The sequence below is a fragment of the Venturia canescens genome, chromosome 4 (genome assembly GCF_019457755.1).
Source record: "Venturia canescens isolate UGA chromosome 4, ASM1945775v1, whole genome shotgun sequence".
Classification (NCBI taxonomy): domain Eukaryota; kingdom Metazoa; phylum Arthropoda; class Insecta; order Hymenoptera; family Ichneumonidae; genus Venturia; species Venturia canescens.
Window position 1 is genome coordinate 2,438,535 of NC_057424.1, and position 16,034 is coordinate 2,454,568.

The following is a 16,034-nucleotide window of genomic DNA, read 5'->3' on the forward strand; positions in this document are numbered from 1 at the left end:
GCAAAAAAAACTGAGCGTACTTAATTCAACAGAGCAACGGAAATCAAAGACGTTTAAGGTACCTGCATTGGTTGTGGAGGAAAACAATTTCATTTCAGGATAATTTAGAAATAAATTTAGAAAATCAGAAATTTAGCATGGAATTTAGAAAAAGGAAAATTAAGTTAAATAATAAAGATGAAAACTTTTGTGATGAATTTTTGAAATTACATGTTACGTTGGAGTAAAAAATAAAAATGATTGGCACACATGCTGCGACACAAAAAAATCAAAATTTGAAGGTATTCGCTCCATACCGCAGTAATACAAACTTCAATACTATTTGAAAAGAAACACTTTAAAACTTGCTGAATCAAGTTCCATTACATATTACCATAATTAAAGATAGGAAGTGATACTTAGCACATATATTTATCCACAGAAATTTTAAAGTTCGCAGCTATCTGCTGCAATTCAATGTATCTGCGCAATGAGTTTCGAAAACAGCAATTTCAAATCATTTTCATTCAATTTCAAATCAAATTTCAAAGCATTAATGAGCAACTGAAGACTTTTCTAATGAATTTTTCACTTCATATTTATGTTGCAGTGAGAGTCAAAAAGTAAAATGAATGGCAAAGTATATAAATTTTATAGTTTGCAGATTTTTGCTGTATTTCAATGGTCCAAATCTATTTAGTATTATAGTGAAAAGTTGTTCAAAGTCATGATGTTACATTAAAATGACATAGCGCACATAACATTCAGAAATTCTGTAGGTTTTCATGATGTTGGCAGGCATTATACTCAATCGCATCCAAAACTGAGCAACTGTAGACATATCGTAATGAATGTTTTCACCAATAATTCCACATTTGCAGTTTGCGGAATAGGAATACTCAACATACACGTTATTTCATAAGTATTGTTGTCAAAATTTGTGTTTGCCTACCGCATTCCGAAGATTCAACGTTTCATACTATCAGCAAAAAAAACATCCAAAGACTTTTTGGAACAAGTTTCAAAATTTATTACTCGACAGACCAGGTGGAAAAAGTATAACTACACTTATATCAACACCAGAAACTGTTTTGAGAATCTGATATACAAAATGTGCGATTGATGATCATAGTCGGAAACCACTTGAATTACGTTACCACAATCAGCATGAAGAAATATTAGAAAATCATAGGACACATATTAGGAAACCAATTAATAATATGTATCCATCCGCTGCAAACCGATGGAGTCAAAACAAGGATCGGATAGAGCAGAGCCAAACTCAATAGGAAGCAAAATATGGGAATATTCAAAAATAATGATGACACAAGAAATAAATTAGAAAACATTTATTCGATTGGAGTTTCTCACATTATATATACTAACAGTTCTGTATGTTCTTGTTTTATTAAATATCAACCATAATATTTCAGATCGCAAAAAGAAAATTTGACGTTATAGGTTGACGAACATTTTTTCTTACAACTTCCAGACCTAGTTTTGATAAACTGATTTGCCTTATTTATATTATTTACTAACTATGCGAACGTTTGTTACATTTGTCCCGCACTTCGTAACGTCAAACCCCGGCCGGTTCGTTACCACACAGCTATCAAAGGGAACTCGTATATATGACCTACATTATTACATATGATATGTTATCACGCAACTGATGATATATTTACACTGGACAATATTCCGCGAACTCTGGTTTAATTGAAAGATTATCTCAGTTGACACTTATTTCCAATCGAACGAAATAATGAAATCTTGAAAAGTTTCGTTGACATATGCATCGCGCATTTTTTTATATTTTTTAGCACACACAGATCATAGTCTACATTTACGCGGCCGCTTTTATACCGGTTTAGTATACCACAAGTTTTAACAAAATAAATATTGACCACTTTTCACTAACCATTTTCATTTATTAATTAGAGTCTGCACAACAGCACTTTGGGGATTATAACCTCACCTGTCAAAATGACGTTCAGTATGAAAACAAGTTTCAGGTGGTTTCGGATGTGCGTATCGATGTATTGATACCATATAACCTATTTACAAATGATATAAATGATAAACTTATTTTCAGTCAAACGAATTAATGAAATCTTAAAAAGTTTCGTCGACATGCATTTCATTTTTATTTTATTCTTTTTTACACACGACAGATCACAGACTACATTTACGCGACTGCTTTTATACCGGTTTAGTTTAGCATTCCACAGGTTTTAGTACTATGCACTTCGTTAGATGACGAAAGTTTTTTTTATTTATCCCACACGCATTCCATAATGTCAAAACTCCGTTTGTTTATACGATGATCGAAAACTGGCACATGGTTTATATATATATATATATAATATAATATTCACGGAGTCTGAGCGCGGTCGGGATAAGACTCAAAAGTTAGAAGGCCTAAAATGGCGAACAGGCATTCTGTATAACGCATATATAGATATACAGAATGCCTGTTCGCTATTTTAGGCCTTCTAACACTTGAGCCTCACCCGCGGTCGGCCTAGCAGCTGGAGGAGCCGACATCGTTGAGCCAATCAGAATGCGTAGAGGCAACAACTCTACTACCACTAACTACGTCAAAACGCGTATACGTATACGTCGAACTCGTGATGTGTCAGTAACTTTTGCATAATCTTGAGCCCGTGCAAAGTTATTTCTCAGCAATTACGCCACCGATCGTGTTGATTTTGGGCGCAATCTAAAGAGAATTTCTTAATTAGCTGAAAGTTCGATTTTAAAAGCCTCAGATGACTCATAACTTCGGTAATTCAAAAAAATCACTTGCCAATTTTACCCCCACCACGGCGAATCGTTTTATTCAGAGAAAGTATAAACTCGGCGAGAGCCTCGGGCCAGCAGACGACAGGGCTGTCAATGTACTTGTCCCGAGACTCTACCGAGTCTCTTGAAAAAGACTCGGAAAACATCATGGAGTTTTTGGCGAATCTAAAGAAATTGTCAACGTATTGCGAATTTGGTAGCAATTTGGAATCGTACTTGAGAGATCAATTTGTGTGGGGAGTGAAGAACGAACGAATTAAGAAAAGACTCCTTAGTGAGCACGACTTGTCGTACAAGAAAGCGATAGAGTTGGCTCAGGCGATGGAAACGGCTACGAGGGACGCTGCGGAAATGGGGTCGTCGTCGTCGTCGTCGTCGTCGTCGAATCAAGGGGATGCAGTTCATTTCGTTGCAAAGAAAACGTCAGGTTCATCGGCAAAAGGACCCAACGATAGATGTTCTTGCTGTGGAGGTCGAATCACCGAACAAATGTATGTAGATTTCGGAATTTAAAATGTAATCGTTGTCAAAAGCAGGGGCACTTGGCGTATGTTTGCAAGGTAAAGAAAACGAATGTAAAGAAGAGTGAGTCTGATAGGGCGGAAAAAGGAAGAAATAGACAAAATTTTATTTCCGACGTTGAAGATATAGGAGAAAATTTTGACTCGCTTTTCCTTTTAGACGGAGAATTAGATGATTCGGTCGTTGAAATTAAAGCTATGGAATCAGTTGCTCCGTGGATAGTTGAAATTACAGTCGAAGATATGAATTTGAAATTTCACATAGATTCAGGGTCCGAAATTTCAGTAATATCCGAAAAAGAATATTATGGTCGGCGAAAGTGGAGCTCGCTAGCCCTCGCAAAAACAAAAAGGAAATTTAAGACGCACCCGGGGCAGGAAATTGAGCCGTTAGGCATTTGGAACGTTCAAGCACGATATAAGAAGAGGAGTTTGACGCTTCCTTTATATGTGTTGCCCGGGGATGGTCCACCGTTAATTGGACGTGTGTGGATAGGCGCGTTGAAAATTCCGGTTGAGGAGTATACGGTTAAAGATACGGATAGGCGTATCGGAATGATTCAAAGTGAAAATCGTATAGATATCGATCGAATTGTGGATGACTTTAAATCGGTTTTCTCATCAAAACTGGGCAGATATACTAAAGGAAGTTTCAAATTGAATCTGAAAGAAAATGCCGAACCAGTTTTCCTTAAAGCAAGGCCGTTGCCTTATGCGATGAAGGAAAAGGTCGAAAAAGAGTTAAATCGTTTAATTAAAGAAGGAATTTTGGAAGAAGTCGAGAGTAGCGAATGGGCGACCCCGATTGTTGCTGTGCCTAAAAGTAACGGTGAAATAAGAATCTGTGGCGATTATAAAGTCACGATTAATCCGAAAATCAAAATAGATCGATACCCCGTACCAAGAATCCAAGATTTGTTGGCGAATTTGAACGGTGGTAAAGTATTTTCGAAAATAGATTTGTCTCAGGCGTATCAACAAGTTGAATTGGACGAACAATCGAGGTCTCTCGTCACGATTTCGACGCACAAAGGTCTGTTTACATATAAACGCCTTTGTTTTGGTGTTGCTTCAGCCCCAGGACTTTTCCAGTGAGAGATGGAAAAAATCTTACATGGTTTAGAGGGAGTGGTTTGTTTCTTCGACGATATAATGGTTAGCGGATCTACGATCGAAATACATAATAAGAGATTAATAGAAGTTCTCAACAGATTAAGAGGTTGCGGATTGACAGCAAACAAAGAAAAGTGTGTATTCGGTAGAAATAAAATTCAATTTCTCGGCTATACGATTGATAGCACGGGAATTCATGCATCAAGGGACAAAATTGAAGCTATTGTCAGGGCTCCAGAGCCAAGTAATATTACGCAATTAAGAGCATTTTTGGGAATGATCAATTATTACTCGAAGTTTATCAAAAATTATTCTCAAATCTTAAATCCTTTGTTTCAATTGCTCAAGAAAAATGTAGTGTGGCAATGGAAGGGTGAGCAGATTGCGGCATTTAATGAGGCAAAAAGGTGTTTGATTTCGTCGGAAGTTTTGGTGCATTACGATGCAAAATTGCCGATTAAAGTGGCGTGTGACGCATCTCCTTGTGGTATAGGAGCAGTATTGTCACACGTGTACCTGGACAAGCGAGAGAGGCCAGTAGCGTTTGCGTCAAGAGCCTTAACAAAAGCGGAGCAAAATTATTCGCAACTTGATCGCGAGGCTTTAGGTTTAGTTTTCGGTATAAAAAAATTCCATCAGTACCTTTACGGTCGGGAGTTTATCCTAGAGACAGATCATAAACCGCTTATTTATATTTTTGGATCAAAGAATGGGTTTCCGCAAATGGCCGCAAGTCGAGTACAACGATGGGCAGTGTTTTTAGCAGCTTATCAATTTGAAATCAAACACATTAAAGGCATTAATAACTGCCGTGCTGATAGTCTCTCACGCATTCCGTTGCCAATTGATGCTAAAAATTCAAAAGAAATTGAAGAGTACTCGTATTTAAATTTTGTAATAGACGAAATTGAATCGATTGACGTGAAAAGAGTCGAAAGTGAAACGGAAAAAGATGTGATATTAAGGCAGGTCAGGAAATTTGCATTGGAAGGGTGGCCGGAAAAAGTGAATGACGAGCTTAGTGCTTTCAAAAATCGAGAGCGTGAATTGACAGTGGAAAGTGGGTGTGTATTATGGGGACATCGAGTTGTGATTCCCTTGGGAATGCGTGGTGAATTGTTACGTGAATTGCATTCGGCACACGTGGGTGTTGTCAAAATGAAGGCACTAGCTCGATCATATATTTGGTGGCCTAACATTAGTAAAGATATTGAAAATTTGTCAAAGACATGCACTGCTTGTTTGAAGACAGATAATCCACCAAGGTCGATCTTACACTCGTGGAAATGGCCGAATGGGCCGAACCACAGAATCCATGCAGATTTCTTAGGTCCTGTCGAAGGAAAAATGTATTTGGTAATTATCGACGCTTTTTCGAAATGGTTAGATGTCAAAGAATTGCCAGATATCACATCAGAAACAACGATCAAAGCGTTTAAAGAATATATGTGTGCGTGGGGGTTTCCACTTAAACTAATTACGGACAATGGGCCAAGCTTTTGCTCTGAACTATTTGAGAAGTTTTTGAAGGAGTATGGTATTGAACACGTTCGTACGGCGCCATACCATCCGGCATCTAACGGTGCAGCAGAAAACGCTGTTAAAATTTTCAAAAGACAGTTCAAAACGTTAAGAGAAGCAGGCAATTCGAAGCAGGAAGCATTGTGGAAATTCTTATTTCATTACAGAGCAACGCCTCACTGTACAACAGGCTGTAGCCCAGCAGAGTTGCAAATAGGCAGAAAATTTCGTACTTAACTTGACTTAGTCCGACCGGACCTGAGACAATACGTAGAAAATAAACAGCGTAGCCAACGACGTTATTTCCCCGGAAATAGAAAATTTAAATGTGATACTAGCGATACAGTAATGATGAAAAATTACTCTAGTAATAATAGTACATGGAACACAGCGAAAGTAATTAAACAATGGTCGCCAGTAACGTTTTCGGTACAATCAGAAGACAAGAAAATTTATAAGCGTCATTCTGACCAATTGCGAAATTGTAATTTAGGGGGAGATGAAAGTGTGATCAGTGTGAATAAAGAGGATGCGCAAGAAATTGTTAGTGCTTCAGTTCCAGTGGAAAATTCAGGGAGCATGCCCGAAAATATTTCGGAGTCGCAAAAAAGTAAAACAGTGCAGGGTGTACCTGCGAAGGTGAAAAACGCGGAAGTACTAGTGTGTAGATCAAACAGAGTTCCAAAACCAAAAAAAATATTTGATCTTCAAGGATATGAAGAGAAATGGTAATTCTCAGTAGGAACGTATGACGAGGAAAAATTGTAATTCTCGGTGTGAACAGTGTGAAGGGAACAAATTGTAATTCTCGGTATGAATTGTATGAAGCGAACCGTTTGCAATTCTCAATATAAATAGTATGAGGGGAGTAAATCGTAATTCTCTGTGTAATGGTCTGAAAAAAGGAATAGTGATACTTCCTAGCGATAAAAGCGGATATAATAAAAAAAAGGGTATTTTTGTAATCCTAAATAGCCAAGGACAAATAAGTGTGCTCCGTGAGGCTCCATGAATTTTCAGTTTAAGTGGGGAGGAGTGTTATGTATGCGATCGCACTGTACGGTGCTGCCCTCTTGTAAGCGTGACTAAACGCCTTGCGATCTCTCTTTCGTCGTTATCAGTTAGTTGAGTGACGACCACGTTATCGTCACCATCAGAGTGTACCTCGCCAATTCCCTAATCTATCTAAACCATCCATCTACGAAATATATATATTGTCAATTAAACATCAACGTGTGTACAGCATTATTTTACTCACACCCATAAAACATCACAATATATAACCTTGACATATATAACCACGCCACTTACGATATATTCGCACTGGACAATATTTCTCGTACTATGTTTTAATTGAAGGATTATTTCAGTTAACACTTATTTCCAATCGAACGAAATAATGAAATCTTGAAAAGTTTCGTTGAAAAGTTTCGTTGTAAAATGAATGGCACAGTATATAAATTGTATAGTTTGCAGATTTTCGTTGTATTTCAATGATCCGAATCTACAGCATTATAATGAAAAGTTGTCAAAAGTCATGATGTTGCATTAAAATGACATAGCGCACATTGCATTCAGAAATTCTGTAAGTTTCTGGGGATGTTGGTAGGCATTATATTTGATCACATCCAAAACTGAGCAACTGTAGACTTATCGGAATGAATTTTTTTTATAATAATTCCATATCTGTAGTTTGCAAAGTGGAAATACTCAACATACATGTCATTCTGTTACCAGCTGTGCTGCGCCGTTTGCTACGTTCTGAAGTTGACGTCAGATTTCCAATCATCAACAACTAATTTCAACAACCAATCACAACGTCTAAAAATGGATGTCGTCAGATCCAACGAATCAGAAACTCGAGAGCATCAAAGTGTCTTTGATGGTGTTTATAAATACAGACGCATAAATTCTTGAATGTGTTGGTAACTTTTGCATAATCTTGAGCCCGTGCAAAGTTTTTTCTCAGCAATTACAACACCGATCATGCTGATTTAGGGCGGAATCGAAAGAGAATTACTCAGTTGGCTTAAACTTCAATTTTCAAGTTGCTAAATGGCTCCTGAGCTTCGTAATTCAATAAAATCACATGCCAATTTTACCCCCACCACGGCGAATCGTTTTATTCAGAGAAAGTATAGTCTCGGCGAGAGTCTCGGGCCAGCAGACGACAGGGCTGTCAATGTACTTGTCCCGAGACTCTACCGAGTCTCGTGATTTTTCGCCCTCCCACGCCCAATACGACCTTCCGAGCCACCCGACACAGTTGACCGAGGACGGTCCGGCTACTCAGCTCCAACTGAGGTACTAAGTGGTAGAGGGGCTGGCCCAAGGTGAGAGTAACAACACGGGATAACATAAAAGGTCAAAAGAGATACTCAACGCGTAATTATTTCAACTTAAAAGGCGGTTTATTAGTCGGAGGTAGTCGTGACTCACAAACAATAATACAGGAAATAATAACAAAATTGGCTCCGATCGAATTGATAAACAAAATAATAAAGAAACGAGATCGGCTATCGAATCAGCCGTACACGAGGAAAGAAGTTCCGCTAAAGAAAATCTGGAGTCGCCGCTGCGAGGGAGTCCAAAATGGATAGGTAAGCAGCGGCGCGTCGTGGCTTGTAGGCAACTTGACTGCTCCATTTACACAAGAATAATATCACATAATGGCGCAGTAATCGCACGCGAAAGAAATAAATCCCGATCGAGAAAGTATGGAATCACCGCTGCGAGGTAGTCCGCAACGGATAGGTAAGCAGCGTTGCGTCGTGGCTTGTAGGCAACTTGACGGCTCTATTTACAAAAGAAAACTATAATGTAACGACGTCGTAATCGCACGCGAAAGAAATAAAACAGATAAAGAAAGTATGGAATCACCGCTGCGAGGTAGTCCGAAACGGATAGGTAAGCAGCGGTGCGTCGTGGCTTGTAGGCAACTTGACGAATTCCATTTACAAAGCAAAATATAATAACGCAATAATCGTACGCAAAAGAATAAATTCCGACGAGGTAATACTGTTTCGCCCGGGAGACTCGACTACGAAAATACACAAGACAGAATAAGCCGGGATATAAGGTAGCAAAATCAGGCGAGAGATAACACGCACGGCGAGTGCGAAGCGAAAGGAAAAAAGGTAAACACGCGAGGACGACGCGGGCCTTGAGCGCGCGCTGAGAGAGAGACTGAGGCGAACCCGGGGGTTCACAAATACGAAGTTACAAAATCGGGAATATTACGACGTAGTACTCGTCATAGTATACCCTCAAAATCCTCACAGAAAATACTCTAATATGGATGAAATAATTCCCAATAAAGAAAGGCCGATTCGGATCGTGATTGTCCTTCCCCGTGATTCCCCAAACTCAAAATTATTACCACGCGGAGATGAACGCGAGACTATCGCAAAAGAACATGACCGCGTGGTTCGCCAAATCCAATATAATCAACGCTAAGATAATGCAAAGGACACGCTAAATAATTGGGGAATCACAGGGCCGAACGCGACAATGGAGAAAAAAGAGGAACGAGCTCACCGAGAGTTCCTCCGAATCAGCCAAGACCAGCAAGGTAATCCAAAAGGGCACTTACACTTGACTCGCGGCACCGGTTATCGATCGTAGACTGATGATCCCTTGCCTCGTTCGCAGGCAAGAGCTCCCGAATTCGCGCTATCCCCACCACTCATTACCCCCCACGAAGGGCCACGCGCCCGCGTCCCAGCACTGGGCTATTCTCCGTTTCTCTTATCCTCACGCCTCACGTGGTATTTCGGAGTTTTTCGCATATTACGTTGGAATGTTATCCCCACCCCGATCCAGCGAACGAGGATCGATGCGGCTGATACGGTTCTCAAATCCCGCGCTCGAGTACAGGTCCTTCCAAATGATCGTTCCTTGGTCGCCTTCCTCTAGAGCCATTCGGCGTTCGTCTCCGGAAAGAGGGGAGGCCTCCCTCATGAATCCAAGCATCCCTGAATCCACGGTGGGCACACTCTTAAACCACCAGGAAATTCAGCACCTCCAACTCGGAAATGAACCCGAACCCCATTAGACGAGGCGCCGATTTGACTCGGACCGCGGTTCCCAAGGATACGATGGTGGGGTTGCAACTCTTGATTGCTACGGTAGGAGGACTAGCGGGCGGCCACTGACACTGGGCCTTTTTCCGGCGCTAGTCCTTGACACCCACTCACAGATTCCGATGAATAAACCCGGAATACGGATCCGCACTCGAGCACGCGATTTAACCAAGAAAGATATTTTTACGAACAGTGCTGAAACGCTAGCGCGTTTTTCCGCGCGAGGGCAACGACGTGGGGTGAAATGGGCCAAAGTGCAATAAAAAGAAAATGATACGATTCAATTACTAGACTCTATCTCTCTCAATCTCCTCTCTTGCCACACTCTCGACCGCGTTCACACGTTTTCGCGGGTTACGCGATGAAATTACATGCGTTTCGCCGAAACGACAGAATCATACTTAATAAAATAAAACCAACTAAAATACTTCGCCTCTACGCCAGTTGAGTCTCCGATCGGTCCAGCTCCGCGAGTCGGCGTGCGTCGGTCAAGTAGGACTGTAAATCCAGTCCACTGATCGACACGGAACCGTACGAGTGGCGTGGCTCAAAATGTCACGTCACAGTACAAACAATGTGTCAGTTTTTGATCGGATAAACAGAGTTTCGACATTACGAAGTGCGTGCGGGCTAAATAAAAATAATTTTCGTCATCTAACAGTAGATATACTAGGCCGGTTCTGGACCACTTTTTCTCTACTGCGCAAGCGCAGAAAATCCATTGCGCAGGTTCTACTGCGCATGTTCCAGAAGGTTCCATGGGAGGGGGGGGGGGGATCGGTGACGTCATAACTGCGCAGTGACCTTGTTTGCGTCGGGGAATTACGGTGACGTCATAACTGCGCAGTGACCTTGTTTGCGTCGGGGAATTCCGGTGACGTGATAACTGCGCAGTGACCTTGGATGTTTTTTTGCGTCATAGGAGAATTGAGGAGGGGTCATCACTGCGCCGTGACCTTGGGTGTACAGACAAATGACGCATCTGGAAGCGCAGTGAGGGCCTTGGCAGCGAAGAAGTGGGGGTATTTCTAGGGAAAGATATAAAAGATTAGAATTAAGCACAGCAAATTTTATTTTTCAAGTTGATCTCAAGATGGAGAGATGTGCGCGTATGTATGCAATCGATCCATTGAAACCACCTTCGATGTTGACTAAAAATGATCTCAAATCGATTCCCAAGGTTCTGCTCATAAAATATTAAATTTGGAGAAAAATTATTTTGTTGTGAATTCTGACTTCATATGATATAAATAGATTAATCAACTTTATCTTTCATTTTCGTTTCATTTTGACAAGAGCGATTCGAAGGAAAATTATTTTCTCGGGAATTACTGTTCCTTAATATTAACACATGCATTAACTTTGTTTTTGATTCGTTTTCGAATGAGCAATTTGAATAAAAAGTGATGGGCCGGACAAGTACGTTTAAGACGTATTTGAATATAATTTGTACCGATCCAATCGAAGTTGAATGTTGTGAATAATACCAGGGGATCCTGAAAATCGGAGGGGAATCGATTATTTAAAGTGTGTACCTTGTTGAAGTAACGAATGACTTTCATATGAATTTTTAATGATTTCATTTCCATTAATTTTTTAGTAATTTTGATAAAACGTTGTGAGCCCGACAAGGATTCTCAACGCTCATTTGTCGCCGGAGATTATATTTCGAATAACTGATCAATACTTGACCTCGAATTGATATAATACATTTTAGTACTGCACGTAACTTCCGTTATGACTTTTTTTTCATTAACTTTTTTCTTGGAAATAATTATCATGAGTTTCAATTAAAGTTTCCGATTTATTCAATAAATATTCCAAATTATCAATAAAAACTTGGCCTCTAATTGATATCATACATTTTTATACTGCATGTAACTTGGATAGTACATTTTTCAATTTGTTCAATATTTATGTATTTTTTTGAAAATGTTTATTTTTCTTTACAGAATTTTTTTCGATTGTTTTTTATTGAATTTTTTTGAACTTTTCAATTTTTCGTTTATTATTTCTATAGAACTTTTTTCCTGGTTCTGAATCTTTTTTCTATGTCATCCAGTGTAGTTTTTTTGAAGGAATATTTCTGGTTGGTGAGGATGGAATCGTGGATAATTGTATGGCCGGGTGAAGAAAAAAAAGAATGAAGGCGAAGCCGTAAGTTTCCGTGTAAAAAGTCGTTAAAAATATCACAGTTTTATTTAGTTCGACGATTTCACAATGTTGAAATATCGAAGAAGTCCGCGGGTGGCCAATATGGCGGAGAAGTGATCGAAGAGAGCCGTTAATAATTTGGTTCCGATATGAAAGAGAAGTTGAATACCGCCGGAAAACAATTGAAGTGAACGTTTTAATTCCACGGGCGTAAATCGCGAGACTAAAGCGCGCACTCAACTGAATTAGAAGAGGAATGATTGAAGGTTGCGAAAAATAGATTGATAGAGAAGCACGTGTCGTCTTGTACGACGTTCCGAACAGAAGAGGGAGAAGAAGGCGCCGGCAACTACCGGCAAGCGAAGCACGAGGGAGGGGAGCGCGTGCAGAGGTGCACAGCACCGCCGAGCTCAAGCGAGAGACCGACCGTCGACTGAGGGCCTCCCACGAGAGAACGGCGAACTATGCCCTTTTCTGAACATCCAGAAACAAGGGACCATCAATGTATTTGTCCCAATCTTTTTTTCCCAAGGTTTATTATATAGGACATATATTAGTATTGGGAAATTTCTCCTTCTACTAATTCTTTAATTTTACGTGTATTTATGACATAATGTTGTTGCAATCCTGGTTCTGGTTCATTAAAAATTTTCAACGGGAGTTATGTGAGAAAAAGAAAACTTTCGCTCATTATAACCTCTCAAACGTTCTTTCAAAACAGAAATTTGATGTTATGTTATTACATTATAGAAAAAATATGCGTGGTTGTATGTCAATGAATGCAAATAAATTTTGAAAAACTTTGGTGAAGTAACAGTGTCTAATTCAATGTATTGTTGTCATATTTTTTTTCATTTCGTTTGGCTGTGTTCACCGGGCCCTTTTTCCCATCTCTCCTTAGCTTACAGTATATCCATACCAATTACTATTCATTCTCTAGACAATTCGAGTGACATTCGTATTTCCATTTCCTCATATATTGCATTCAATAAATTGGAAAATTCATAACAAGAAGTTTTCATGATTGCTTGTTTATAAACCCAAGTTTTAAAAAATCTTTGGGCCATGTAAATACATAGATATTCACTTGAATTATTGCACGATGAATTTTGAAATTTATTTCAATGAGTCATTGGTTGCTTATTTTTCGTGATATCAAAATTTGTATCTTTGAAATGCAATGAATACCTTTTAAGTTTGACAACATGATGAAGCGACATGTATATTGAGTATTTCCAGATCATGTTTACGATTGGCATTATGGATTGAAAAATTCATGTGTGTGAGTCCTACGCGTGATCATTTTTGTATGTGATCAAATATTTTGTCTGTGTATAGCCATGGAGACATACTAAATTACACTATTTGATTTACTTCAGCATGCAGCGTATCTGTCACTTTATTTCTTGAATATGCCATAATAAGTTTCAAAAATGTAGTTCAGATAATTTTGAAGTTTTTAGCCCCATAGCACCAAAGTTTGTATTACTGGTACGCAGCGAATACCTATGAACTTCTATTCCTGCGAAGCGGTAGGTGTGCCAATCTTTTCACTTTTTGGTTCCAACTGGAATATATGAACGAAGATACATGAAACAATTATGAGTTCTGTTCACTTTTAAGTGTACTGACTTTTTTCCTTTTAGTTTTGGCATAATAAATTTTATGAATCGGTGGTAATTTTTTCTGTCTGTATCAAAATTTAGATGAATAAATCGCAGCGAATACTTGCAAACTTGGAAAATTCTGTATATTGACATGCATGCCAGATATTAGTACTTCCTATTTTTGATTATGGAATATGGATATCTACAAATAATTAAAATTATGCATGAATTTGGATTTGGATTGGAGGATTTGGATATGGATTATAAATAATAATCAATAATAAAAAATTATGATGAATGTTACAAAAATTCAACAATGGCCTGTTTATGAATGGCATAAGGAGTTATGTTTTTAAAATGCAATGGACATATTAATAAATAAGCAATTTTATTGGTCTTGACGCACTTCATAGTTTATCTTTTGTCCGGTTGAACCTTGGTGGCTACATGCAGAGATTAAAAATTTTGTGCATCGACGTGGGTCCGTCAACTTTCTATTTCTGCGTATGATAATACGAATGGAAAAGATTGCTTTAAAAAGTCCTTGGAAACACGTTTTTTAATGAAATAAAAATTGCTAGCATTAGAATTCAATAGACATATGTGAAAATTGCGAATTCTGGTGGACTTGGTGAACATTATATACATTTTTTTCTTTCTCCTTCTGTCAAATTTTAAGGAAAATCAATCGAAAAATTCGTTTCATTGAAAAATCTTCATATTTTCTTTATTCACAATGATTTCATCAAAACTATTAAAAACAAAATTTATAAATGACGGGGGAAAATTCCACAATGATACAAAATATTGAAAAACCTTATGGAAAATGATTTTCATCCCACAAAATTATGGACACCGTTCGAAATGGTTGAAAAATTGAGGGTATCACTTCAAACATTCGAAGAATATCAAACTGTTATAAATTGTACAAAACTTGAAGAAAATAATTGGAGAAATTATTTTTAAATATCACAATAGAAACATTGGAGAACTTTAGAAAATCTTATTTAAGAATATTTTTTGTCGTTTAGAACTATACCACAGAAAAAAGATTTGATATCAAGCCAGTAGTAAGGCTATACCAGTTCTAACCCATGGGGCTCTCAGGGGGGAGCGGGGACGGGGGAGCGCGGGGACCGTTGCGGGGCTGCACGGCATGTGGAGGGGAAGGTTCTCGCACAGCGGGGGTGCGGCGGCACTTTGAAGAGACAAAAGATTTTTTTACACCATACCCTCCAATGACTGATTTATGTTTCTGGTATATCAGATTGAACGGAATTTTCTTTTTAAAGTGCTCTTGCCGAAGATGATCTTAATTATCGGACTCCGTGACGAAAGATGTTTACATGTCACACTAATGACAAATTTATGTGTCCGGTGTTACGTATTTTGTATTGTGGCGCAAGTTCCGACAAGATTTCTTTTTCAAAATGCCCCTCCCCCAATTTTTGCTTAGAGGAATATATTGTTTTTTTCTGAGAAAAAATGAAAGTTTGCATCAGACTGGAAGTATCAAGAGTCTCGGTAGAGTCTCGGGACAAGTACATTGACAGCCCTGTCGTCTGCTGGCCCGAGACTCTCGCCGAGACTATACTTTCTCTGAATAAAATGATTCGCCGTGGTGGGGGTAAAATTTGCATGTGATTTTATTGAATTACGAAGCTCAGGAGCCATTTAGCAACTTGAAAATTGAAGTTTAAGCCAATTGAGTAATTCTCTTTCGATTCCGCCCTAAATCAGCATGATCGGTGTTGTAATTGCTGAGAAAAAACTTTGCACGGGCTCAAGATTATGCAAAAGTTACCAACACATTCAAGAATTTATGCGTCTGTATTTATAAACACCATCAAAGGCACTTTGATGCTCTCGAGTTTCTGATTCGTTGGATCTGACGACATCCATTTTTAGACGTTGTGATTGGTTGTTGAAATTAGTTGTGGATGATTGGAAATCTGACGTCAACTTCAGAACGTAGCACACGGCGCGGCACAGCTGGTAACAGCAGTCATAAATTCGACCGATATACATTGTAACGAGACATTTCCCCCCGAGAGGGTTGCCTCGCCCCTTCTCCGCTCACGATGAGGAGAATCACGAGTCCACACGGCCCCGGGTGGGCTGGGCGCCAGGTACGAGCGTACCGCCGATGAAAATCGACTTAATTTTGCCCACCCGAATTGGAAGATTATACACGACCCCGTGATTCCCCGCGCGACGAAGGATGACCCGACTACTCAGCTCGATTCTGAGTTACT